General features: G+C 43.2%; 1 pseudogene; it reads left to right on the forward strand.

Annotated features, from left to right (window-relative positions):
- Positions 1-105: 105 nt before the first annotated feature.
- Positions 106-23,902, forward strand: LOC128070959 (zinc finger protein 280B-like; annotated as a pseudogene).
- The last annotated feature ends 355 nt before the right edge of the window (positions 23,903-24,257 follow it).

Below are 24,257 nucleotides of genomic sequence, written 5' to 3' on the forward strand. Positions count from 1 at the left end.
AGCAATCTTGACCCAAGACCCTTGAGATTCAGATTCAGCCTGACCACGCCTCCAGCAGGCGATTGTACGGGGTGAGGGGGTGGGGGGAGGGTTCATCGCCCGCGCATGCGCCCAACTCGGCCTCGAGGCCAATCAGATTGCAGGCGCCGACACCTGGCCGCCAATCATGGGAGACGCCCGCACGCCTGTAGGGGGAGCTGAGGCGGCGCCCCGGACCTGAGGAAGCGTCATCCCCTCAGGCTCGCCTCCTCAGCCTTGGTCCGGGAACTGCTGAAGACAGGTGAGCCACAGGTAGTTCTGTCTCCTCCGCCAACAGGGACCGGTAAGGACTGGAGCGTGGTTCAGCCCAAGCGGTGCCTGATGGCTAAAGGGAGGGTTTCTCGGGTCCCCACTCGCACCAGGCCTTGCTCGGCGGGGCGGCCGGTGAGGGCCCGCGGGCCCTCAGGAGGGAGCGTGCGGCAGGACCCACAGGCCTCAGGCTCCTTTCGCCCTCTCCCCTCTCTAGTCTGGGCGGGCTGTGCTCTCCAGCAGCTTTCCTGCCCAGGGGGTGGGACAGGCCAGCTCACGGAAAGGGCCTCTTAGGCCCCTGGCCACCGACACCACCCCCAGCTCTCCTGTGGAACCTAATGTATTTAAACACACACACACACAAATCTTCACGGCCCAACCTGGTTCTGCACCCAGGCACAGTCAGGCGGGCGCAGCAAAAAAAAAAAAAAAAAAAAAATCGATCTAGTGGCCTCTTCACTGCCCTGGTGCTTTGGTCGTTTTCCTGTTTCCTCTGCGTCTCCTCGAGCTCCAGGGCTGCCCCGTCCCTGGGGGCCCCGAGATTCAGGCCTTTGGTTCGGGAAGTTGGCAGATGAGGTATTTGTTTGTTACTGAGAGAAGGGAGGTGGGAGGAAGAAGCTCAGGGCAAAGGAGTTCAATCACTCGGTCTGGTTGAGTGTGAGACGCCTGGTCAGCATCCGTAGGGTAGGACCAGGTAGGGCCTGGGGGGATAGAATGTTCCCGGAACAGGTGACTCACCCTGAGCTTTTCCTCTGCTTGTCCCCAGTATGTGACCGTTTGCTGCCTGGTAGGTCTCAAGCACTCAGGATTTCAGTGGGCCCCTGAGGTAAGGTGACAGACATCTTTACAATAAGGGACAAAGTTGTGGCTTTCTTACTTTCCGTTTTTCTCCTTTCATTCGTCGGCTGACACGTTGGTGTTGAGAGAGAGTATTCCTGATTGGGGATTACCTGTCCCTGATTGCGGGTGCTGACTTCAGGGCAGTCATGGTTTCAGGTTTGCAGCTTTCTGAGTGGCAAGCTTAAAAACAGGCAGGGTGACTTGCTTTCTCCTGCCTTCTTGAAAGAAAAAAAGTAAGAGCACCATGGGTCTTAAGCTGTGTAGAGCTGACTCCTACCACTTGGTGAGGCTAAAATGGGGAATGCACATATCCTAAGGTTTTAGCTAGCAGAGCAAAGCAATGCAGGTGTGGGGGTTCCCTGGTGGCCTGGTGATTCGGATTCTGGGCTTTCACTGCAGTGGTCTGGATTCAGGCTCTGGTCAGGGAACCGGGACCCCACAAGCCAAGCAGCATGGCGAAATGAATAAATGAATCAAGTGGTTCATTCAGAGAAAATGTGTGTGGTTTAACATGTTCACGTGGGATTACTTGCTCATTTCTGTACCCTTAAGGGCTTTATTTCATTAAGTTAGTGAACTCCACTGGATGGGGGCGAGGGACCACATGAGTTCATTTCATGCATGTAAACAAGATCATAGGTAGCTCTATGCCCAGCAACTTGTGCCTACAGCTGTGTTGTATACTTATCTTGCTGGTACAGCTTTGAACTTCACAGCATGTTTTGTTTTGGTCACAACATGTGGCTTCATAGGATATTCGTTCCCCAACCAGGGATCGAACACAGGATCCTGGCAGTGGGAGGACTGAGTCCTAACCAAACCACTGGACTGCCAGGCAACTCCTGTGTTTCGGTGCTTTGGATTGTTTTGTTTGTGTGTGTGTGTGTGTGTTTAAAATTTTTGCTATATTTATAGGAGAACTCTTCTGTGTGTAAGTATGATGTGAGTGGTATGAATAACTTGAAATGTTTGTGTTGTACATATGATCTCAAATTGAGTAGTTTGAAAGAACTTAACACTTGTTTTCTCTTGGCCTAGGATCTCGCCTGAGGTAGTCAAGCTTTTGTCTGGCTTGGCAACCTCTGAAGACTTAGTTTGTTGAATCTAAGCTCTCTCACTTGTCTGTACTCATGAAGCCTCAGTTCCTCCTTCTGTGGGCCTCTCCAAGGGGCTTCTCTTGTGGAGGCTGCTGTCTTTTCTCAAAATGAGTGATTCAGGAAAGCACTTGCACCCATGATAAAGTGCAGAGTCTTCTTTCAGATGTTACACATCTTCACTTGTGTATTTGCTTAGTCTCACAGGTCAACCCTGTGATAGATTGAGAGAGAACTACACAGGGGTGGGAATATCAGGAGATTCGATTCACTTGAAGGCTGGTTACCATACCCATTAATCCACCATGCCAGCCTTTTTTTCATATGATCTCAGCTCTGTCAATGTGAGCAAATTATTTGGCTTGTGTACTCTTCTTGTGTGCTGCTACTGCTGCTAAGCTGCTTCAGTCGTGTCCAACTCCGCAGTCTCATGGACAGCAGCCCACAAGGCTCCCCCTTTTCTGGGATTCTCCAGGCAAGAACGCTGGAGTGGGTTGCCATTTCCTTCTCCAATGCATGAGAGTGAAAAGTGAAATTGAAGTCTCTCAGTCGTGTCCGACCCTTCGAAACCCCATGGACTGCGGCCTACCAGGCTCCTCTGTCCGTGGAATTTTCCAGGCAAGAGTACTGGTGTGGGTTTCCATTGCCTTCTCCAGCTTGTGTGCTCTCCAGCTTGATCTACTCAATTCTTGATGTACTCAGTTCTAGACCTACTCATTTCTTGATCTTCTAGCAAGTCTCCTCTTTGTCCCGGATTAAGTTTTCTGTTTCTCTGGATGGTTCCCATCAGCAAACAGACTGACTATAATGTGACCTGTCGTTAAAAATCCATCTTTTGGTGACACATTCTGCTTCTGCTGCTTTTATTTCATATTTGTTTATTATAGACTTCTGCAGAGTTGTTCCTAGACTTTGTTATCTCGAGTTCTCTCATTTTCCTTTAAAGCCACTCTTGTCAAGGCCACAAGTGAATTTCAAATGTTTAACTCAGTGGTCAATTTTTAGTTATTATTTTATTTAATTTATTGGCAGCGTTTATCAGAGTAGTTCATTTCCTCCTCCCTGAAAAAAATGTTTCACTTGGATTACAGAGTGCTTCTCTTTCCTGTTTCTCTTCCACCTACAGTTCTCCCACATACAAAGTGTGACCTTTGTCTCTGGCTTGATTCAGATGTCATATTTTCTTTTTCAATATTTATTTATTTAGCTCTGTGGCATGTGAGATCTTAGTTCCCAGCCCAGAGATGGCACCTGTGGAGAGTCTTAAACGCTGGATCTCCAGGAAAGTCCCCTCGTTTGTGTACTTTCAAGATTCCTCCATTTCATGGCTGTATAGCAGTGAATGTTTTTGTTTTATTTTTATGGCTGAATATGGATTATGAATATGGTAAATGACTTCCATGCATTCCATTTTGAGCATATACCACAGTTTGCTTATCCATTCGTCAATGAATGGATAATACGTGGATGGTGTACTCTTTGTGGCTATTGTGAGTAATGTTGCTGTGAACACTGACTTTGCATGGACTGAACATTTTCAGTGTTGTGGATATATACAAAAGACGAAATTGCTGCATCATATGGCTCCTCTATATTTAATTTTTGAGATACTGACAAACCACTTTTGCAAGAGTGGTTGTACCATTTTACAGCAGTTACCTCAACAATATCTGAAGATTCCTTTTCTCCACATCCTCTGCAGCACTTGTTATTATTCGTCATTTTGATTGGGTGTGAAGTAGTATGAGTGTGAAGTAGTATTTCAGAGAGACTGCTTTACATTTTGCTAGGGGCTTCCCTGGTGGCTCCGAAGGGAAAGTGTCTGCCTGCAATGTAGGAGACCTGGGATCAACGCCTGGGTGGGGAAGATCCCCTTGAGAAGAAAATGGTAATCCACTCCAGCACTCTTGCCTGGAAAATCCCATGAACGGAGGAGCCTGATAGGCTACAGTCCATGGGGTTGCAAAGAGTCGGAAATGTCTATTCAAATTCTTTTCCTGGTTGTTAAATGCTTTTCTTTTTTTAATTGTTGTAGAAAACATCCAACTTAAATTTTTACCATTTTAATCATTTTTGCATGCTAAGTATTTCACACACTTTCATCAGCCTTTTGGAGAAAGAAATGGCAACCCACTCCAGTATTCTTGCCTGGAGAATCCCATGAGAAGGGAACCTGGTGAGCTTTCGTCCATGGGGATGCAAAGTTGGGCACACCTGAGTGACTAACACATATACACACACATAGTCACAGTGTTGTTTTGTTGTTGTTGTCATTGTTTTAGCTGTGCTATGCAGCTTGAATGACAGTTCCCTGGTTGAGGATCATACCCAGGCCCCTGATAGGAAACTGTGGAGTCCTAACCTCTGAACTACCAGGGAATTCCTTATCACATAGTTATGAAACAGACCTCTACACCTTTCATCTTGCAAAATTGAAACTCTATACCCATCACCTGTCCCATTAAACAACAACTCCTCTTTTCTTGACTGTTGACCTAGACCATGGACTCTATCGTTCTTTTTTGTTTCCTTTATGTTGCTTGACTATGTTAGCTATTTCATACAAGTAGAAACTTACAGTATTTGTCTTTTTGTATGACTGGCTTGTTTCATTTGGCTTGATGTGTGCAATGATCATGCATGTTGTAGCATGTGACAGAATTTTCTTCATATGGCTAAATAATGTTTCATTGTATGTATATATCACATTTGATGGACATTTAGAAGCTTCCACCTCTTAGTTGTTGCAGTTAGTGCTGCCGTGAGCACGGCTGCGCAAATATCTCAAGACCCCATGTTAACTTCTTTTGAATTTATATCCTGAAGTGGAATTGCTGAATCATTATGCATCAGTTCTAGTTTTTAATTTTTGGAGGAGCCTTTAAACTGTTTTTTGTAGCAGTTGCACCATGTTAAATCTATTCATAACACACAAGGATCCAATTACTGTACATGCTTGCCAACAGTTGTCTTTCCTTTCCTTCCCTTTCCCTTTCCTTTCCTTCATATGTAAACACACACACATATGCACACACAATTTTTTTCATATCCTTTTCCATTATTGTTTATCACACATTATGAATATAGTTCCTTGTGCTATCCAGTACGATCTTGTTTGTCTATTGTATATATTATAGTTTGCATCTGCTAGTCACCAGCTCCCAATCTATGCCTGCCTGACTTTTCCCCACTTGGTAATCACATAGCTGGCTCTCTATGTCTGTGAGTCTGTTTCTGTTTTGTAGATAAGTTCATTTGTGTCATATTTTAGAGTCCATGTAAGTGATACCATATGATATTTGTCTTTCTTTCTTTTTTTTTTTAATTTTTATTTTTACTTTATTTTACTTTACAGTACTGTATTGGTTTTGCCATACATTGACATAAATCCGCTACGGGTGTACATCAGTTCCCAATCCTGACCCCTCCTCCCGCCTCTCACCCCATATCATCTGTCTGGATCATCCCTGTGCACCAGCCCCAAGCATCCTGTATCCTGCATGGAACATAGGCTGGCGATTCGTTTCTTACATGATAGTGTACATGTTTCAGTGCCATTCTCCCAAATCATCCCACCCTCTCCCTCTTCCTCAGAGTCCAAAAGTCCATTCTATACATCTGTGTCTCTTTTGCTGTCTTGCATACAGGGTTATCATTACCATCTTTCTAAATTCCATGTATATGTGTTAGTATACTGTATTGATGTTTTTCTTTCTGGCTTACTTCACTCTGTATAATCGGCTCCAGTTTCATCTATCTCATTAGAATTGATTTGTATAAAGTCTGCAAGCAGTAAATGCTGGAGAGGGTGCAGAGAAAAGGGAACCCTCTTACACTGTTGGTGGGAATGCAAACTAGTACAGCCACTATGGAGAACAGTGTGGAGATTCCTTAAAAAATTGCAAATAGAACTGCCATATGACCCAGCAATCCCGCTGCTGCGCATACACACTGAGGAAACCAGAACTAAAAGAGACACATGTACCCGAATGTATATCGCAGCACTGTTTGTAAGAGCCAGGACATGGAAACAACCTAGATGTCCATCAACAGATGAATGGATCAGAAAGCTGTGGTACATATACACAGTGGAGTATTACTCAGCCATTATAAAGAATATATTGTCTTTCTCTTTCTGACTTCCTAAGTAGTATTTTTAATGCTAGTGTAGATTCAAGTATATACTTAACTTCATTTTCAGAACATTTGTTGCTACTGTATAGAAATGTGATTGACTTTTAAAATATTTCTCTTGTATTCTGCAAGCTTTATATTAATTCTAATACTTGTGGTTTCTTCAAGATTTTCTATATAAAAAGGTATGTTATCTCCAATATACTTTGACTTTTTCCTTTCCATTCTGAAGGCTGTTTTTTTTTTTTTTTCTTCTTTTTTTTTTAAATAACAGCAACAGTTCCTTTTTCTTACATAATTGCTCTGGTTATAGAACTGCCAGTATAATGTTGAGCCAAAGTGTGTCGTAGACTTCCTTGTGTTGTTCCCAGTCTTAGAGGGAAAGCTTTCAGTTTTTCATTATTAAACATGATGTTAGCTGTGGGTCTTTTACAGGTACCCTTTGATTGGGAAAGTTCTCTTCTGTTCTTAATTATTAAGTGTTTTTTTTTTAACCCCTGTTATGAAAAGGTGCTAGATTCAGGGAAATGCTTCTTCTGCAGGCAGATGTGTTTTTTGTTCTATTGTTTTAAAATGGCATAATGTTGATTCACTTTCATAAAATGAATCAACTTTGCATACCTCCATAAATCCCATGTAATCATGGTATACAGTCTTTTTTATATGTTGTTAGATTTTGTTTGCCAGTATTTTGTTGAGGACTCTTTCACTTGTATTCATAAGGGATATCAGGGGTGTGTGTGTGTGATGTCTCTGTCTGATATTGGTATGAGAGAAATACTGGCATCACTTTGCCTGCTATGTGGGGAAGAGACCTGTGGCGTGAAGGATGAAGCATTGTTGGATTTAGAGGGAGAAATTTAGGATATATCAGTGTGGAATTGGGGTGAGATTATCAAGAGAGTTCATTGTCAATTTCCTAGGCCTGTGTTAAGTGCTTGACATTGAATTATGCTGTTTGTTAACTAGGTATAGATAGATTATACTTTGAATTTGCTACCTATTTTCTTTGTTAACATTTATGAAATTAGAATTTGTGAATCAGGTGTAATGTGCATTTAAGATACATTTTCTTCGAATTTTACTACAAAACAAGATGCCATTGACTAGCTGATGCCTTTTAAAAAGAGCTGTTAACCTTAAGTCTAAGAAATAAGCATGTTTGTCTTTAAGAGACAGAAACACCTTTAAAAGTTATAAATTTGCCCAAGAAGATGCAGCTGGTGTGCAGTTAACTTAGAATTCCAACTTAATCTTCTTTGCCTCCAAAGTCCATGTTTCTCAACACTGTACAATAATGCTTTTGCAAAAACTCTCGTCCTTTACATGTGATTTTACCTAGTGATCAGTAGTGTTGGGGTTTTTTTTCTTTATTTTTTTAAGTAGAAGAGATTAAAGTGAACATGGGACAAAGCTATGATTCTAGAGCCATGTAGACTTGTAGTCATAGGTTTTTCAGCTGTCATTGAGTCTCGTTGACACTCGGTGCCTTTGTCTGTAAGATAAAGGTGTTTATAATTACCCTAGAGTTTTGGAGATAATCAAATAGCTCATTTTTCTGTGCTTAACTAATATGTATATGTTTATACTTAGGTGGCAGTTTGTATAAAGGAAGCACTGGGACTTGTGGCCGCACCCTCTAAGAATAAAAAAGGATTCAAAATATGGAACTACCATTTATGTTACGTGAAGAAGAACAAGAGCCAGAAGTACAGAAAGGGAGGGAGAAACCAAACAAGTAGATGATGATGATGATGAAGTGATATTGGTCGGAGTGGAACTTGTAAATGAAGATGCTGACGTGATCTTTGTTGGGATGAGCTCAGCTTCGAAACCAGTCGTTTCAAACATACTGAACAGAGTTAACCCAGGTTCTTGTTCAAGGAGAAAAAGGTATGGTCTCTTCAGGAAAGGTAACACTCACAGATTACAGCCTGTTAGTCATGTGACTCCTACATCAGAAGCAAAGACTGTCTTGCCAGTTTCTGACTCTGAATCAAGATCAACAGATAGTCCTATTATTATTGAACCTCCGTCTCAAGCTGATTATAAAAGTATTTCACCACAAAGAGTGCCAAATTGCTTTTCAAAGGAGTCATGTTCTTCTTTGATTACCTTCACAAGTTCATTGCAGCATCCAGTAGAAAGAGCGGTTTCTGCAGGAGATATGAATAAAAGTCCTCATGTCTCAAAGCGACTTTCCACTTGTGAAACAAATAGCAGAAATCCCAGAAGGCCTAAGCTCAGTGATGGGGAACATTCTTTAGCTTTGTCCCCTTCAGGTATTTTTCATACAGTGACTACTCAGCAGAGCACACCAGACAGTGTCCATACCTCACTAAGCCATGTTCAGAATGGAGAACCTTGTCCAACACCTTTTCCAAAGGACAGTGTTCATTGCAAGCCTGTAAGACCTTTAGGGGAAAATGGACTGACAAAAACTGATTTTCCAAGTTTAGCAAGTCCAAACAAGATTATTGACCCCACAGAAGGAAATCTGATTGTGTTTCTTCGTGACTTCTACTATGGAGAGCATATAGGAGTTGAGTAGCCAGAACTGAAGACCCACACAGCGTTTAAATGCCTCAGCTGCTTGAAAGTTCTAAAAAATGTCAAGTTTATGAATCACATGAAGCACCATTTGGAACTTGAGAGGCAGAGAGGTGACAGCTGGAAAACCCACACCACCTGCCGGCACTGCCTCCGCCAGTTTCCTACTCCCTTCCAGATGCAGTGTCACATTGAAAGTGTCCACACTCCCCAGGGGCCCTCCGCAGTCTGTTGCATCTGTGAGTTGTCCTTTGAGACAGATCAGGTTCCCTTAGAGCACATGAAAGACAATCATAAGCCTGGTGAAATGCCCTGTGTATGCCAGGTTTGCAGTTACAGATCATCATTTTTTGCAGATGTGGATGCACATTTCAGAGCATACCATGGTAACACTAAGAATTTGCTTTGCCCATTTTGTCTCAAAATTTTTAAAACTGCAACAGCCTATGGACGTCATCATAGAAGGCACTGGGAAAAGAGTTTTCACCAGTGTTCCAAATGTCGGCTGCAGTTTTTAACTTCCAAAGAGGAAAGGGAGCACAAGACCCAGTGTCATCAAATGTTTAAGCCTAAGCAGCTAGAAGGATTATCTCCTGAAACAAAAATTGTTATTCAGGTATCACTGGAAGCCCTTCAACCAGGATTGGTGGGAGTAGCATCCATTACTGTGAACACATCTGATTTTGAATCATCACCCCCCAAATCTAAAAGTAGGAGGTCAAAAAAAGAAAAAAAAAACTTAATTCTACTTTCAGTAAGTCTGAAGCAAGTATTTCAGTCAAAGTTGAATACCCCATTAAAAACAAAAAAAATTATAGGGTTATTCAGTAATATCAAATATAGGGAAACTGATGGGTAATTTATGTGTTTTTGTTTTAAATACAGGAAGTACAGTTTTGTTTGATCTGCATATTGAGACGTTATTTAAAAATCTATTATCTGTTTTTCATAGAATTGTCAACATGTTAAAAGAATGTGTGCATGTGTGAGAGAGAGAATGAGAAGTGGAGAAAGGAGAAGTAACAACTTACTCTGGTATTTCATGTTACTTGTAAGTTCGAAGGCTCTACTATACACATAATCTGTAGAGTGTTTTAGCAACGTAATTTTCAACTGTTTTCATGCCTTGAAGTTCTCAGTATCAGCTATATAGCCAGATTTGAATGTCACTCTCTGAAGTGCCTCTTGGGCTGATCGAAGATAACCTGGCCCTGAAAGTGTGCAGTGGAGAAGTTGATGGAGAAGCTATGTTGTGAGTTTGGACCAGACACGGGATTTAATCAGTGAAGGGCTGTGGCTTCTTGTCCCAGCTGAGGAAGAGGCATACATTCACTCCAGGCATAGAGCCAAGGTAGAAGGAACACTGTCTCAGAGTGCGTTTACCTAGCCCAGGGACATCTCAAGGAAGCCAACGGTTAAAATGCCTGTGTTTGGTGAGAGACCCTTGCAAGCATCAAGCAGGCCCTGTGTATCACTGACTGCAGTTGGAGAAGCAGAGATAGTTAATAGAATGAGACCTGGTGCCTGTGGACCTCCTGTTGAGTGATCAAAAGGGGAATTTGATTCATTGCGTCCCCTTTGCCAGTTGGCTGGCCTGTAGTCCCAATGAGGTAGGCATATCTGTGTCAGACACAGTCGTAAAGCAAGTTAAAATTCCCAAAGGAAAAAGAGCCTTGACGTCCACTTTGATTTGTGCCGGACCCATAGTTTTAACTGCAAAGGATCAAACACAGGGAATCTGTTCAGTTTTCGAACTGGGCTACATTAAGTTCTCTTACCCTTAAGCTACAATGGAGTTGTCCAAGAATAGTGAATATAGTGGGTAAAAATAGTCCAGGATGATTAAACCCTTTTTAGCACTTTTCCTTACCTTTTCCAGTTACATGTGTCTTACCCTAGTTGAGCATGTGAAGATTTCAGTTTTGTATCTTATCTTGCCTTGGACACAAATGTAGTAGCGTTAACAGCTAATTCTTGGCGTGTGTAATTTCCCATTGTATCAAACTAACTGAGTTTCAGTCTTACTTGACACAGTCCGATGTGCAAGAATTATCTCGTTTATTTCAGTAATTATCAGGTCATAGAGTTATCCTTCCTCTAATCTATCCAACTATCTAATCTGTGATTATACGTGTGAAAATCTTTTTTCTTGCTGTCTCCAAGGGCTCTTTCACAGACCTGTGGGGTACCCTCTAAGTATTGGTTCCTGAACATCAGCACACTTGGCTGCCTCCGTAGGTTCTTGGAGTTGAGTCTCCTCCTGGAGTTGAATGTCACCCCTTCTCCACTTCTGGCACAGATAGCTAGCAATCTCTGTGCACCATTCAAGGAAGCTGGGATCCTGTCTGTAGACCTGTGCCAGGAGCAATCTCTCCGTTTCCTCTTCCTTTCTCCTCCTCTTTGTCTCTCCCCACTCTCCCCCCTCCTCAATTTATTTAAATCCTCTAAGCTTTCACAAAATGCTGGAAAGTGATAATCACCAAGGGGTTATCATCCCTCTCAGAACTGAAGAGGAAGGACTACAGATGACTAAGCTGTAGTGAGTCTATTGTGTCTGTAAGAAACGCCGCGGGAAGAAAGAGCCACCTCTATGGACCGTTGATCAGAGCCTTTATTGGGCGGTCGCTCTTGGGCAGAACTCCCGGGGGTGGGTGAGCAAGGAAGCAAAGGGAGTATGCGAGGTATGAGGGGTGGGGAAAGGTTTTATAGCCAGGGCCGGGCTCCCATATAAGGTAGAAATCACGGGCTACAGCGGTGGTTGGTGTCCAAGGGCTCCACGTCGGCACCTGATTGGACGGCTTGGTTGCCGGCCCGCCTCCGGGACTTGTGTGCGGCACTTTTCTGGGGCATGCCTCAACATGCCCGACCTTTCAGTCTCCATTTTAGGTAATTTCCTGAGTGTAAATTCAAATGCAAATACATTGTATTTATGTACTCAAAGCTTGCTTGGTTTATTTGCCCTTTGAATATTTTACTAGGCCTTTCCAGTTAGTTTACTTGGGCCAAAGCACTTTGCTAAGTGTCAGCTTAAACCACTTTTAGGTGTATAAAGAAGTGTGTGTGTGTTCTGGTCTCAGGTGAAAACTCTATGTATAAATAAATGTGCAGACTATTGCATTCTTATCTCCTTTCTTCAATTTCTATAGTAAAAATACGAAATCTTTTAGTTATGTGTTTTTTTGTTACTTAGCATTATCAACACTGTTATTGTTAGTTGCTTTGAAGTATGCTCCTGAGGAGTACAAGTTGTATTTATTGCCAAATTAAAAGTTTCCAGCGATATGGTCCTTGACTGCTTCCTCTCTTCCATTCTCTGTCCTTCTACTCTGCTATTTTCCCCAGTAATGTACTCTTTTTGACATCACTGGCCTTGGTTTTCCTCCATCAAATTCCATGTCTTTCCAATCCAAAGACTGCAAGTGCTGTTCTTCTGGAAATGCTCTTCCCGTAGGCCTGCATGCCTTGCTACCTCCCTTGTTTGAGCTCCACCAATGCTGTTCAAATAACACAATCAAATCTCCAACCCCCTCTCTTTCCTCCTCCTCCTTCAAGGCACTTGAAGTCTCTATCCTCTTCTTCCCTCTCCAGCCTAAATTTCCTAAATTTTCATTAAAAAAAAAAAAAGATAATAACCTCAGGGCTTTGCTTCTTAGAATTAACTTGAGTCAGTTTCTTTGCCTTCAAATAAAAGATAGTTAATAGTGAGTTGAGTTCTTTCAGAAGCTACTTCTGTTTTTCTATTGATATCTCTATATTTTTTTTCACACAATGACACTTTGGTTTGTTTAGAAATATGTTGAATATCTGTCAAGATATTTTGTTATTGCCCTCTGTGAATTTCCTTGTCTGGTTTGCTTGTTCTTTCAGGTAAAATTATTTTATTAATAAAAGAGAAGGGGACTACAGAGGATGAGATGGTTGGATGGCATCACGACTCGATGGACATGGGTTTGGGTGAACTCGGGGAGTTGTCGATGGACAGGGAGGCCTGGTGTGCTGCGATTCATGGGGTCGCAGAGTCAGACACAACTGAGCGACTGAACTGAACTGATTATAACAAATGAGAGCTGTCTCAAGGTGACATATATTAATTTTCTCCATGAAAATGAGAAAGCTTTTATTCTCTCAAACAATGTCTATAGTCTCTTCAGCTACACGTATGTATTTACCCCCTTATTTTTAGAGCAAGTAAAAATCAACAAAAGTGCAACTATTAATCCAAAATCACAAATGCTATTTCCAAGAAAGCTATCTGCTACTAGAAATATTTAAGTTATCCGTTAATATGAGAAAAACAATTCAGTCTTGGTCTTCATGACTACACGCTCTACCTTTGGACATCAAAGCGGCTCATTTCAAATGGCACGCTAAATGCTGATTTAGCAACATCTCACACTGCGTATTTGAAAGGTCGGGCAATGCCGGGCATGTTGAGGCTTGCCCGGGCGTGTTGAGGCATGCCCTGGAAAAGTGCCGCACACAAGTCCCGGAGGCGGGCCGACAACCAAGCCGTCCAATCAGGTGCCGACACGGAGCCCTTGGACACCAATCACCGCTGAGCCCGTGCTTTCTACCTTATATGGGAGCCCGGCCCTGGCTATAAAACCTTTCCCCACCCCTCATACCTTGCAGACTCCCTTTGCTTCCTTGCTCACCCGCCCCCGGGAGTGCTGCCTGAGAGTGACCGCCCAATAAAGGCCCTGATCAACAGTCCATAGAGGTGGCTGTTTCTTCCCGCAGCGTTTCTTACAGTATTCATCAAATCTTGGCTTTCCTTTCCCTCATGAACTCTACTGATTTTAAAATTAGGTTGATCATTAACAATATTTTGCTTGAGATCACATTGATGCTTGTTCTAAAGTGCTTAAAATTGTATTTCAAGATAAGGCATGAAATGTTTAAAAACAATTATGTCGAAGAATAGTCAAGAGACCACCTAATTCTTCTGTCACTTGAAAACACTGACATAAGCATTAGCCAGTATGGGACAATGTCTTCTTGACTTAAATGACAAAAGCGGGCATCAGAATAAAGAGAAAGAAACAGATAATTAATATAAAACTGGTACATTACTAAATTTTGTATTAAGGCCTAACATCAAAGTGATAGCCACTGCAGCCATGATTAAAAAGTTCCTGCTCCTTGACCATTAAGGTGTGACCTAAATCAAATCCCTGATGATAATACAGTGGAAGTGAGAAACAGATTTAAGGGACTAGATCTGATAGAGTACCTGATGAACTATGGACAGAGGTTTGTGACATTGTACAGGAGACAGGAATCAAGACCATACCCAAGGGAAAATAAAATGGCAAAATAGCAAAATGGCTCTCTGAGGAGGCCTTACAAAACTGTGAAAATAAGGGAATCAAAAGGCAAAGGAGAAAAGGAAAGATAGACCCGTTTGAACGCAGAGTTCCAAAGAACAGCGAGGAGAGAAAAGAAAGCCATCTTCAGGGATCACTGCAAAGAATTAGAGGCAAACAATAGAATGGAAAAGACTAGAGATCTCGTCAAGAAAATTAGAAATACTAAGGGAACATTTCATGCAATGATGTGCACAGTAAAGGATAGAAATTATATGGACCTAAGAAGCAGATATTAAGAAGAGGTGGCAATACATAGAAGAATTGTACAAAAACGATCTTCATGACCCAGATAATCACGATAGAAAGTTCACTCACCTAGACCCAGACATCCTGGAATGGGAAGTCAAGTGGGTCTTAGGAAGCATCACTATGAACAAAGGTAGTGGAGGTGATGGAATTCCTGTTAAGCTATTTCAAAACCTAAAAGATGATGCTATGAAAGTGCTGCATTCTATGCCGGCAAATTTGGAAACCTCAGCAGCGGCCAGGGGACTGGAAAATATCAGTATTCATTCCAATCCCAAAGAAAGGCAATGTCAAAGAATGCTCAAACTACTATACAATGGCTCTCATCTCACACACTAGAAAGGTAGTGCTCAAAATTCTCCCAGCCAGGTGTCACTAATACTTAAACCGTGAACTTTCTGATGTTCACCATCTGCAGTGATTTTGGAGCCCCCAAAAATAAAGTCTGACACTGTTTCCACTGTGTTCCCCATCTATTTCCCATGAAGTGATGGGACCAGATGCCATGATCTTCGTTTTCTGAATAGTGAACTTTAAGCCAACTTTTTCACTCTCCTCTTTCACTCTCATCAAGAGGCTTTTTAGATCCTCTTCACTTTCTGCCATAAGGGTGGTGTCATCTGCATATCTGAGGTTATTGATATTTCTCCCAGCAATCTTGATTTCAGCTTGTGTTTCTTCCAGTCCAGTGTTTCTCGTGATGTACTCTGCATATAAGTTAAATAAGCAGGGTGAAAATAAACAGCCTTGATGTACTGGTTTTCCTATTTGGAACCAGTCTGTTGTTCCATGTCCAGTTCTAACTGTTGCTTCCTGACCTTAAGGGGATACCAAACATTGATAGGCTGTGCCATCATAGGCCCCATTAACTCATTGTTTGATATCATAAGAACTGTATGCTTGATTTTCATTTTTTCATGGCATGTTCAAGGCACATTATGAGAAACGAATATCATGATGAGGAACAAGAAAGAACCATTGAAAAATTGAATCATTGAAAAATGATTCAACTAAAACACCTGGGAGTTGAGGTGATCTTAGATGTTCAAGACATATTTCATGCACAGTTGTGACTCAAATTGCCATTGAGTATGTTTTGTGTTGTTTGGTTAAAAATGACACCATCCCCCATGAAACAGTCAGCTGACACTCAAGATGTGTGCTGTGCTGAGTTGCTTCAGTTGTGTATGACTCTGTGTGACCCTGTGGACCATAGCCCACTAGGCTCTTCTGTCCATGGGATTCTCCAGTCAAGAATCCTGGAATGAGTTGCTGTGCCGTCCTCTAGGGCGTCTTCCCAACTCAGGGATCAAACCCATGACTCTTATGTCTCTTATGTCTCCTATATCTCCTGCATTGGCAGGCACGTTCCTTTCAACTAGTGCCAACCTAGGAAGCCCAGGTCAGCCATAGCAAATTCATTACCCTCTTCTTTCCTGATTGCACTGAAAAAATAATCTGTGAACAGTTCCACCTCTTTAAAAAAAAAAAATTTAAAAAGAGTACACTTCAAAATTGTAATAACATGGGCCGTCCTTCTTAAAAGATGTTTCTAGAGCTGCGAGTCCTTGGAAGAAAAGCTATGGCAAACCTAGACAGTGTACTAAAAATAGAGATGTTACCTGACACACAAAGGTTCATCTAGTAAAAGCTATGGTTTTTACTGTAGTCATGTGTGGATGTAAGAGTTGGACCATGAAGAATGTTGAACCCTCAAGAATGGATGTATTTGAACTGTGGTGTTGGAGAAGACTCTTGAGAGCATCCGTTGGACTGCAAGGAGATCCAACCAGGACATCCTACAAGGGGTCAGTCCTGAATATCGTTGGAAGGACCAATGCTGAAGCAGAAACTCAAATACTTGGGCCACATGATGCGAACAGCTGACTCATTGGAGAAGACCTGGATGTTGGGAAAGATTGAAGCCATGAGGAGAAGGGGGTGACAGAGGATGAGATGGTTGCATGGCATCACTGACTGAATGGACATGAGTTTGACCAATCTTTGGGAATTGGTGATGGACAGGGAGGCCTGGCATGCTGAAGTCCATGGGGTGGCAAAGAGTTGGACACAACTGACTCTGTGAACTGAACTGAGAGCTCCTGCAAAGCTTGAATTACACAGATCAGTGGTAAAATACTCCCTGGGATTGTACAGAGACAGAAACTAATGATGAGAGTACATCACTGTACGCCTTGGGGTGGAGGTTTTTTATTTTTATTTTTAATTTTTATTTCTTTGACAGGCTTCTCTGTTATCAGAGATGTACTCTCCAATTGCTTTGCAATTGCATCCTCTTTGCATGACTCAGCTCTCTGGAGACAAGGGAACTCAGAAGAGTGACCACCAGGGAGGTGATATCAAGAATATCCTGGCTTTGTAGAAGCCTGTGCTATCTTATGCTCTCCTCTGGATGGCTTCCTAGTCATAGCTGATAAGTCATGAGTGTGATTCATGGTCTTTGAAATCTGATTCTGCACAGAAGTTCCGCCTCCTTTTGTTCTGATCTCTGGTGGTTGTGATTTTCCACATCTGAGCTCTACTGAACACCCCTTTCCTGTGTTGACTCCTTAATGTCCATCGAGTATGTCCCTTGACCTGCCTTCCCAGCTCACTTAGTCCTTGTTTACATTCGTATTCCCTGCCCTGTGTTGCTTTGAACCACTGCCGATCTGTGATCTGTTCTGGGTGGGGGAGATGCTTTTACCTGTCTACCTAAAGGATAAGCTGCATTTGCTCACATGATACAGGATCATTCCCCTGCTTCCATGTCTGTCCTTCTGGGAGCCCCCCACACTCCACCCACCACTGCCTCCAGGGTATCCTTCAGGTTTCTGAAACTCAAGGTCAAATTCCTCATCTTCCTCTTCCTGTACTTATCTTTAACAGCTCCCCTGCCAGGGCACTGCACTCCTCAGGCTGAAATTCTTCATTCGGGGGCCTGGGTTCGGACCCCTTCTCATGGACTATACACCCCTATTTGTGCCGGGCCTTTCAAGTTGCTGTCCAGGGAAGGTCTTTCATCGCCATCCACAAGCTTTGCCCCTCTTACCCCCACTGCCATGACCCAGTCACTTCCTAAGTAGGTCCTGACTCTCATGAGAATTGGGGGTCCCGTGGCCTTCGTGGGTAAACATCTTTCATCATCTGTAAAGTCCATTGAATGAAATATGAAAGCTTGCTTCCAAAAAGACTTCCAATGAGTGGTTTTCTTTCTTTTTTTTTTTTTTCCCTCTTCCCTCTTGCTGTTTTCAGGATAAATCTTTGCATAAGGACAGCAAACCAGTATGCTCATTTTTGAGAGGGATGCTGGGAGGGATTGGGGGCAGGAGTAAAAGGGGACAGCAGAGGATGTGATGGCTGGATGGCATCACCAACTCGATGGACGTGAGTTTGAGTGAACTCCGGGAGTTGGTGATGGACAGGGAGGCCTGGCGTGCTGTGATTCATGCGGTCGAGAAGAGTTGGACACGACTGACAGATTGAAATGTACTGACTGAACTGGGGACCTCAAGAGGAGTTTTACAAGCCAAATTCCAGTGAATAATCTTAAGTCAGAGTATTCAACCTGGCGAGAGAGCTTGGGGCTTTCCTTCTGACTGGTGCATATTACAGGCATTGTGGGTGGGGTGTGGATTCCTTTATCCTTGTCTGCTTGCCTTTTTGTACAGGGTGGTTTGTTGTTGTTTCTGATCTACAGTAAGCGATGCTGAGAACTTTGCCTGGGGGTTGTAGGACAGGATTGCTCCATTTTTGGCTCCTGCAGACAGTACCCTCTGCAACTGGCAGTGCCCAGCACTCTCTTGACTGGCGATAAAAGGAATGTACATGTCTGGAATGAATGATGCACTTAAGGCACGACTTATCACATGTAAGATATGATACACTATACAGAGCTGGCAGGCAAAGCCATATTCCTGGGTCCCTAGGTCCAGCTTCAGGTCTGTGCTTCACCAGGTTCAAGCCTAACGACGTTTCCCTCATGGGAGAAGTTTGATGGTGTCAAGATTTCAGACTAGAGGTCTTCAAAGCTGCCTTATTTGCCACTCTTCACCATGAGTGAGAAAAATGTTGAATAAATGCTTTGTTTTGGTGAGGAAGCCAAGGAGGGCAGGGATCCCCAGCTACTCTGTCTCTCAAACCTGGAGCCATTTTTGCTGGGAGTGTAGGTGGAGTATGGTTTGGGAGAGGCAGATGGGCTGCCTTGGAATGCAGTCTTTGTGGCTGGAGGAGGAGCTGGGCAGTCTTTGCAGACGAAGGGAAGCGACACAATATGCTCTGGGCTTCAGGGTGAAGCCAGATGTTCGTTCAAAAACATATATATGCATATTTTTGGCCAAGTAAGATCTTCCTCGAAGCTCTTCTGTCTTCACTGTAGCATTTAGAATCTTTACCTGAGTAATACTCCATTGTGTATATTTGAACAGTTCTAATGAGGTAGATGAAACTGGAGCCTATTATACAGAGTGAAATAAGCCAGAAAGAAAAACACCAATACAGTATACCAACACATATATATGGAATTTAGAAACATGGAAATGATAACCCTGTATGCGAGAGAGCAAAAGAGACACAGATGTATAGAACAGTCTTTTGGACTCTGTGGGAGAGGGTGAGGATGGGATGATTTGGGAGAATGGCATTGAATTATGTATATCATATATGAAATGGATTGCCAGTCCAGGTTCAATGCAGGATACAGGATGCTTGGGGTTGGTCACTGGGATGACTCAGAAGGATGGTACGAAGAGGGAGGTGGAGGGGGGGGGGGTTCAGGATGGAGAACACGTATACACATTCATGTTGATGTATGGCAAAACCAATACAATATTGTAAAGTAATCACTCTCCAATTAAAATAAATTTGTGTTAAAGAAAATAATCTTTAGCTGTGGCATGTGGGATCTAGTTCTCTGACCAGGGATTGAACCCCTCACCCTGCATTAGGGAGCGCGGAGTCTTAGCCACTGGACCACCAGGCGAGTCCCTTAGCCAAACGCTAATGACAGCACTTTGAGAGAGTCTTGTGTGCAAGGATTTGTGGGGATGAGAAAGAAAAGCCCACCAGGTCATGGCTGAGTCATTATAGATGATGGGTTGCTGTAGGGAGTGCTACTTTAAGAACCTGTCCTAAAATCCTGCATGTTCCTCCATCATCATGGTTTCACCTAAAGGCTTTCTTGTGATGCTCAAATTCAACAGCTCTGTGCGAGTCTGGTTGTTGTCTCTTTTGGGACACACGCCCCTTCTTTCTCCTCCATGATGTTGAAGCTGAAACTCTAATACTTTCGCCACCTGACATGGAGAGCTGACTCATTTGAAAAGACCTTGATGCTGGGAAAGATTGAGGGCAGGAATAGAAGGGGACGACAGAGGATGAGATGGTTGAATGGCATCACTGACACAATGGACATGGGTTTGGGTGGACTCCGGGAGTTGGTGATGGACAGGAAGGCATGGCGTGCTGCCGTTCACGGGGTCGCAGAGAGTCAGACACAACTTAGTGACTGAACTGAACCTGCTCCTTCACCCTCTTTTTCCAGGAAGCCCAAGGGTTCTGTTCTTTGCTGTTCGTGGGTCTGTTTTCTGTGTGGGCAGCCTCCATCACTGCCTTTCCAGTCTTTAAGTTCCTTCCCCTGTTGTTCACTCCATTTTTTTTCTCTGGGACTTCCACCTCCCACCCCCCCACCCCCCCAGATAACTGCCCACCAACCCTCCGACTGGAAACAGCCCCTGGGCCTCCCAGCTGGGGCATGTCAAAATACAAGCTCTCCACAACGTGTCCATAACCTTGGCTGGTTCTGGGTGAGTATGTAGTCTTGGCCAGGTGGCAGCTTATTAATGTTGGGATCTGTCATTATGTTGGGATGAAAATTGTCTAGAATTTAAAACCAGTTGTTCGCCAAATGAATTGCTCGTGGTTCTGTTAGGGGTAGTCATTTTGTTTGTCGTGTCAGCTTACAATAAATAATTGGCTCTGTTATCCTAATGTGTTGTTCTCAGGTCCAGGCGGAGAAACAAGTCCAAGTACCATGTGGTTTCATACATGAGCCTGTCAGTGGCTGCATTTCCAGCTCTGTGACTCCCAGAGGAGGAATGTTTCCTTGCTTTAGTGCCTGGTAAGGTTTGGAATTGATTTTCAGGTCAACCCTGTTATATAGTAGGAGCACAGCAAACTTTCAAAACTGTACATAAACATTCATCTTTGTTGCTACTTTTCCTAGCAGTTTGTAAAAAGAATGGCTTTTTGGTGTAGAACAGAGGTTGGCATTTTTTTTTTTTCAGTAACAAACCAAGTAGTAATTATTTTTGGCTTTATGGGCCCCAGATTATTCCATTCTCTCCAGTAGCAGTGAATAATCAAATAGGTGTAGTTGTATTGCAGTAAAATTTTATTTACCCCACCCCCCCAATAAAAAAGACAGGTGTGTAGATATTTTGCAGGGGGAGGATAGGATACACCATCTAGCATGTTGGGTTTTCCTGGACAGGGATGGGACCCAGGCTCCCTACATTGGGAGCATGGAGTCTTTTTTGTTTGTTTGTTTGTTTTGAACTCCATTATCTTCATTACATATATATATATATATATATATATATATATATATATATATATATATATATATATATATTTAACTGGAAGCTAATTACTTTACAATATTGTATTGGTTTTGCCATACATCCACATGAATCCACCATGGGTCACTGGACCACCAGGAAGTCCTAGCTGGCTGGATTTGATTCCTGGGCCATAGGGCTTCTCTGAGAGTTTAGCTATTAAGGAATCCACCTGCAGTACAGGAGACCCAGGTTCGATTCCTGGGTTGGGGAGATCTAGTGGAGAAGGGTTCGCCTACCTACTCCAGTATTTTTGGAGTTCCCTGGTGCCTCAGGGTGTAAAGAAACTGCCTGCAATTCAGAGACCCTGGGTTCAATCCTTGGGTTTGGAAGATTCCCCTGGAGGGAGAAAACAGTTACCCACTCCAGTATTTTTGTGTGGAGACCTCCATGACAGAGGAGCCTGGCATACTGCAGTCCATGGGATCACAAAGTGTCAGAGATGACTGAGAGACTAAGCACAGCATTCAGTTTCCAGGGCACTGGTACTGAAAGTAGGTTGGTTAATTGATGGCTTACTAAATGCTTAGTTGGGTTATTACTATATAATAAAAGCTGAGTTAAGGACTTACAGATTGAAAATTCTCAGCATAAAATCATAAAATCCTTTTAAGGAGTCAGCCAATATACTTGTATACATACTGTGTATAACTCTGAGTAGGAAATGTTTTACATACATGGGTTCAATGCCTTGGTCAGGGAACTAGTTCCCACATTCCAGACCTAAGACTCTATGCCATGACAGAAAATCAGTCTAGCAGTTCATGGAAATGTTTAATCTAGTTGCCACATGACCCCGCCATTCTACTCCTAGTTTTACACACAAGGGGAATAAGGACGCATATTCACACACAAACATGTGTATACAAGTGTTCATGTGTGCTGATAGCCAAATGTATGAATATGAGAGTTGGACTCTAAAGAAAGCTGAGCACGAAAGAATTGATGCTTTTGACCTGCAAATATTTTGTGCTGGAGAAGGTGTTGGACAAGGCTCTTAAGAGTCCCTCGGACTGCAAGATCCAACAAGCCCATCCTAAAGAAACTCAGTCCTGAATATTCATTGGAAAGACTGATGTTGAAGCTGAAACTCCAATACTTTGACCACCTGATGCAAAGAACTGACTCACTGGAAAAGACCCTGATACTGAGAAAGAATGAAGGTGGGAGGAGAAGGGGATGCCAGAGGATGAGATGATTGGATGGCATCACTGACTCAATGGACATGAGTTTGAGTAAGTTCTGGGCATTGATGATGGACAAGGACGCTGGCATGCTGCAGTCTGTGGGGTTACAAAGAGTCAGAGATGACTGAGCAACTGAACTGAACTGGCTCAATAGCCAAACAGTAGAAACAATGTAAATATATCCATCCCTGATAAACAGATAAATCAAATGTGGTCAATTGGTATAATGGAATATCACTCAACCATAAGAAGGAATGGAGTTCCCACACAGAGGTCAACAGGGATGCACCTGGAAAACACATCATGAGTGAAAGAAACCAGACACAAAAGGCCACCTGTTGTATGACTCTGTGTATATCAAGTGTCCATAGGAGGTATATCCAAGACCCACACATGGTTTCCAGGGCCCAGGAGGGCTGGGGAGTGACTGCTGACAGCCATGAGGTTTCTTCTGGGCTTAGGAAGCCTGTTCTCAACTGGGTGGGTGTTGAAAGTTCGACCACTCGGAGTACAGTTCATTCATATGTACATAGGGGATTGGTGTTTACTTGAGTTATAGCTAAGTAAAGCTGTTACATAAATAAAAAAAATAAAATATTAAAAGAAAGCTGTTACAGGAAAAGTCCTAGGTGCAGGACCTTTCTAAAATATTTGTTTATTCATTCATTTATTTATTTGGCTCTGGTGGGACTTTGTTGGTGCATGTGGGCTTTCTCCAAGTGTGGCAAACAAGGGCCCCTGTCCACTTGCAGCATGTGACCTTCTCATTGTGATGGCTTCTCTCGTTGTGGAGCATGGGCTCTAGGGCACACCACCTTCAGTAGTTGCAGCACGTTGGCTCAGTAGTTGCAGCACCTGGACTCTGGAGCCCAGGCTCAGTGGTTGTCGTGCACCGGCTTACTTGCACTGTGGCATGTGGACTCTTCCCTGAGCAAGGATATCACCCATGTCTGATGTGCTGGCAGGCAGAGTTTTAACTATGGGATCCCCAGGAAAGCTCTAGGTGCAGGATTGATGAGTGAGAAATAACTAGTCAATAATTTTATAACACCCGTATTTTTTTCTTTTTTTTTTGGTGGGGGCGGGGAGGAGATCTAGAAAGCGAAGGGATCTCCCTGGATCCCCCGTTTCTGGTGTATTTTTGAGTGTTGGTGTATTTTGGGGTCCCTTCCATAAGAGGTAGGCCTTGCAGATACAAACCAGATGAGGGGTACAGACCAGGAAAAGGGTGCATCCCTTGTCTCCCACAGGGAATCCTGGCCCAAGTTGGATATCTTCACTTCTGGGTTATCCTGAAGCCAGTCTGACAACTGGTAGGTGGCACAGAGCTGTCACCGACACATCCTCCTGTCTGTGTTCTGGGGACTGGTTTGCTCTTTTGGTGTGGGGGAAGGTTCCTGGACCCTCTTTCTGAGTTGCAGGTCAAAGAAAGGAGCAAAGCTGCAGCCATGGACAAACTGCTGGCTGGACATGAGACTGTGGGCATCAACGACATTGGTCTGTCCAGGTTTAGACAGGAGGCCATCTGCCTGGTGAAGGGGTTGCATAAGACCCTGAAGCTGAAGGTGAAAAGGTAAGACCTGGGTGTCAAGCCTTGTTGACAGACAGAGATGAGCAGGCCAGCAAAGTGTGCAGTCTCTTGGCTGCCCTGTGTCAACTGTGGCAGTCTCAATGTCAGCATGTGTGTGTCTGTGCATACATGTGTGAGCATGTACACTTAGGAAGTACAAGAGTGATTCATCTCTTGGTTAAGGATGAATCCAACATCACAATCTTAAAGGATTACCTCTTATTATTAGTTTTATGTTGAAGTATATTTAACTTAGTTAAAGCTCCAATCCTTTGGCCACCTGATGCAAAAGGCTGACTCATTGGAAAAAACCCTGATTCCGGGAAAGACTGAAGGTGGGAGGAGAAGGGGACAGCAGCAGA

This window comes from Budorcas taxicolor, chromosome Y (genome assembly GCF_023091745.1).
Source record: "Budorcas taxicolor isolate Tak-1 chromosome Y, Takin1.1, whole genome shotgun sequence".
Taxonomy (NCBI): Eukaryota; Metazoa; Chordata; class Mammalia; order Artiodactyla; family Bovidae; genus Budorcas; species Budorcas taxicolor.